Here is a 4,686-nt window from a genome sequence, read left to right on the forward strand (position 1 = left end):
CAGGGCAAAGTCTTCTGGTTTCCTCCCAGTTCTGTTTAATCCATTCATTAAAATTGATGACCCACATGGAGGACACAGCAGGCTAATCTAATCTGGGGTACACCACGTGCTCCCACGCTCCCAGACTACGTGTGTGTTCATATATATATGTGTATGTGTGTGTGTGTATGTTGGGAATAGGATTCCATTTGGGACAAGGCCTAATAGTCTCTAGCCTGCATCTGACCTAGGATCAGTTAGCTTGCTGATCACAGGAAGCTGGTCTACAGGGTAATGGGCCTGCATCTGACCTAGGATCAGTTAGCTTGCTGATCACAGGAAGCTGGTCTACAGGGTAATGGGCCTGCATCTGACCTAGGATCAGTTAGCTTGCTGATCACAGGAAGCTGGTCTACAGGGTAATGGGCCTGCATCTGACCTAGGATCAGTTAGCTTGCTGATCACAGGAAGCTGGTCTACAGGGTAATGGGCCTGCATCTGACTGCTGACCTAGGATCAGTTAGCTTGCTGATCACAGGAAGCTGGTCTACAGGGTAAAGGGCCTGCATCTGACTGCTGACCTAGGATCAGTTAGCTTGCTGATCACAGGATCACTATAAAGTAGCCTGGTCCTATTAACACTGTAAAGTAGCCTGGTCCTATTAACACTAAGGTAGCCTGGTCCTATTAACACTGTAAAGTAGCCTGGTCCTATTAACACTGTAAAGTAGCCTGGTCCTATTAACACTGTAAAGTAGCCAGGTCCTATTAACACTGTAAAGTAGCCTGGTCCTATTAACACTGTAAAGTAGCCTGGTCCTATTAACACTGTAAGGTAGCCTGGTCCTATTAACACTGTAAGGTAGCCTGGTCCTATTAACACTGTAAAGTAGCCTGGTCCTATTAACACTAAGGTAGCCTGGTCCTATTAACACTGTAAGGTAGCCTGGTCCTATTAACACTGTAAAGTAGCCTGGTCCTATTAACACTGTAAAGTAGCCTGGTCCTATTAACACTGTAAGGTAGCCTGGTCCTATTAACACTGTAAGGTAGCCTGGTCCTATTAACACTGTAAGGTAGCCTGGTCCAGACAGACAGACAGACAGACAGACAGACAGACAGACAGACAGACAGACAGACAGACAGACAGACAGACAGACAGACAGACAGACAGACAGACAGACAGACAGGCAGGCAGGCAGGCAGGCAGGCAGGCAGACAGGCAGACAGGCACATTACTACCCTGGAGACAGACAGACAGACAGACAGACAGACAGACAGACAGACAGACAGACAGACAGACAGACAGACAGACAGACAGACAGACAGACAGACAGACAGACAGACAGACAGACAGACAGACAGACAGACAGACAGACAGACAGACAGACAGACAGACAGACAGACAGACTAGCTGATATCGGTACAGTTACAGTTGAATAACTAATTCAGTTTGAATGAAGGAGCACGTTGACCATTATGTTACATACAGTCTTTATCATGTAAAGGAACACATAGCATGGGGTGATGGGTACAACGTGAGAGTTATTTAAGACTCTCTTCAAAAAGGAGGTTTCAGACTTACTGAGACGTTCCACCTGTAAAAGGTTTCAACAGTAAACACACTTTACATTAAAACGAGAAGTTTGGTATTTTACAACTTAGCTCCATAGTGTTACCTAGATCCAACACTAGGTACATTGTTGATGATGACAGATACAGACCTGATATCAAACTGAAAGCATCGAGACAGACAACGTTAACCTTATTATCCAAAACATGGGAAAAAAAAACTTTACCTTATTAACCATTTACATCTATACTAGATTATTGTTGTCTGGGACTATAAGGAGACGAGATATATTCTGATACATTTGACTTTCCTCCAGCGCTCTGAGGCCCAAACGGCTCTAGAGAGTCCAGAGAACAGTCGTAGGAACAACACCCTTTGTGCTAGCAAGGTGAGGTCTGGGATAGATGGACGTCATAAGGTGAATGCACCAATTTGTAAGTCGCTCTGGATAAGAGCGTCTGCTAAATGACTTAAATGTAAACGTCGCCCTTCTCTTTTCTACTGTATCAACACAACGCAGTAGCCATGGATACGGAGGGCTCTGCTACAATGCAGGATCAACTAGTTGGTCGGGTACCTTTAAAAGCAACAAACAGGAATATCTATTGAATTTTCTGATTTGTTAAGAAAGTTAAACTGAGAGATTATCTGAATAAAATTATTAGACCCATGTCCATTTTAAATGTATCTTTCTCAAAAAACTAAACAAAAAATCATGTTGAGAATATAATTCCAGAATATTTAGGCAAGTTAGTTTGGCCAACTCATTGATCCTGCTTTGTAGTATACCCGGTACAACTGCGAAGTGGGTTTTGGTTTGCCAGTCGTTGAACCCACAACACATGCTGTCCTCAGATCAGACATGAGTGGAGAAGAGTTTTTAGTAGAACCGATATAGTGCACTAAAACCCTATGGACCCCTGGTCAAAAGCAGTGCACTATACTGGGACTAGGGTACTATTTGGACAGGTTTACATCAAGCCTGACTGTTGAAAAGGTTGGGGTAGAACCGTAGTCCTTCCACAGAGTCGTCTCTACACAGGTGACCCATCTTCTCTGCTAGTAACAACCTGACAGACAGAGAGACAAAGAGACAGAGAAGAGGGATAGATAGATTGGGACAGAAACATGTCACGTTATCAACCGAACAAACTACTGAATAATAAACTGTAATAATTTATAATACACTATAATTACAAACTACTGAATAATAAACTGTAATAATTTATAATACACTATAATTACAAAAGTATGTGGACACCGAAATTAGTGGATTTGTCTTTCAGCCACACCCGTTGCTGATAGGTTTATGAAAATCGAGCACACAACCATGCAATCTCCATAGACAAACATTGGCAGTAGAATGGGCCTTACTGAAGAGCTCGGTGACTTTCAGAGTGTCACCGTCATAGGATGTCACCTTTCCAACAAGTCAGTTCATCAAATGTCTGCCCTGCTAGATCTGCCCCCCCGGTCAACTGTAAGTGCTGTGATTGTGAAGTGGAAATGTCTAGGAGCAAAAACGGCTCAGCCACAAAGTGGTAGGCCACATAAGCTCACAGAACGGAACCGTCAAGTGCTGAAGCACATAAAAATCATCTATCCTCGGCTGCAACACTCACTACCGAGTTCCAAACTGTTTGGTGAAGGTCCTTTCCTGTTTCAGCATGACAATGCCCCCGTGCACAAAGCGAGGTCCGTAAAGAAATGGTTTGTTGAGATAAGTGTGGAAGAACTTGACTGGCCTGCACAGAGCCCTGACCTCAACCCCTTTGGGATGAAATGTAATTACGACTGTGAGTCAGGCCTAATCGCCCAACATCAGTGCCCGACCTCACTAATGCTCTTTTGTCTGAATGGGAAGCAAGTCCCAGCAGCAGAAGAGTAGAGGCTGTTATAGCTGTTATAGCAGCAATGTTCCAACATCTAGTGGAAAGCCTTCCCAGAAGAGTGGAGGCTGTTATAGCAGCAATGTTCCTACATCTAGTGGAAAGCCTTCCCAGAAGAGTGGAGGCTGTTATAGCAGCAATGTTCCAACATCTAGTGGAAAGCCTTCCCAGAAAGAGTGGAGGCTGTTATAGCAGCAATGTTCCAACATAACTCCACATAACATTTAAAAAAAATGTTTTAACATTTTATGTTACCGTTATTTAACCAGGCAAGTCAGGTAAGAACAATTTCTGATTTACAACACTCTAACCACTAGGCTACCTGCCGCCCCTCCACTCTAACCACTAGGCTACCTGCCGCCCCTCCACTCTAACCACTAGGCTACCTGCCGCCCCTCCACTCTAACCACTAGGCTACCTGCCGCCCTCCACTCTAACCACTAGGCTACCTGCCGCCCCTCCACTCTAACCACTAGGCTACCTGCCGCCCTCCACTCTAACCACTAGGCTACCTGCCGCCCCTCCACTCTAACCACTAGGCTACCTGCCGCCCCTCCACTCTAACCACTAGGCTACCTGCCGCCCCTACACTCTAACCACTAGGCTACCTGCCGCCCCTCCACTCTAACCACTAGGCTACCTGCCGCCCCTCCACTCTAACCACTAGGCTACCTGCCGCCCCTCCACTCTAACCACTAGGCTACCTGCCGCCCCTCCACTCTAACCACTAGGCTACCTGCCGCCCCTCCACTCTAACCACTAGGCTACCTGCCGCCCCTCCACTCTAACCACTAGGCTACCTGCCACCCCTCCACTCTAACCACTAGTCTACCTGCCACCCCTCCACTCTAACCACTAGGCTACCTGCCACCTATGATTTTGGAATAAGATGTTTGACGAACAAGTGTCCACATACTTCTGTTCATATTGTGTATTATCAACAATAATCAGGACAGCTGTAGTTCAATCCAGTGGGTGACGATGGGAGTTGTAGTTCTATATACAGTGGGCGAAGATGGGAGTTGTAGTTCTATATACAGTGGGCGACGATGGGAGTTGTAGTTCTATATCCAGTCAGGGATTAAAGAGTGAGTAGTGGTACTTACCTTTCTTTAGACAGAAGAACAGAGAGACCAAGCAGCTTGGCAAACTCCTCAGCTGTCAGAGAGCCTTTATCAGTTACCTATGGGAAGGAGAGAGAGGAGAGAGGAGAGAGGAGAGAAGAGAGAGAAGAGAGAGGATAGG

At 45.7% G+C, this 4,686-nt stretch overlaps 1 long non-coding RNA gene across 1 annotated transcript; it reads right to left on the reverse strand.

Annotated features, from left to right (window-relative positions):
- Window positions 1–1,461: 1,461 nt before the first annotated feature.
- Window positions 1,462–4,624, reverse strand: LOC124007270. The gene is made up of 2 exons (XR_006833891.1): window positions 4,548–4,624; window positions 1,462–2,622 (listed from the first exon to the last, which is right to left on the reverse strand). It is a non-coding gene; the product is annotated as an uncharacterized LOC124007270 (long non-coding RNA).
- Between the last annotated feature and the right edge of the window lie 62 nt (window positions 4,625–4,686).

This window comes from Oncorhynchus gorbuscha, linkage group LG20, assembly GCF_021184085.1.
Source record: "Oncorhynchus gorbuscha isolate QuinsamMale2020 ecotype Even-year linkage group LG20, OgorEven_v1.0, whole genome shotgun sequence".
Classification (NCBI taxonomy): Eukaryota; Metazoa; Chordata; class Actinopteri; order Salmoniformes; family Salmonidae; genus Oncorhynchus; species Oncorhynchus gorbuscha.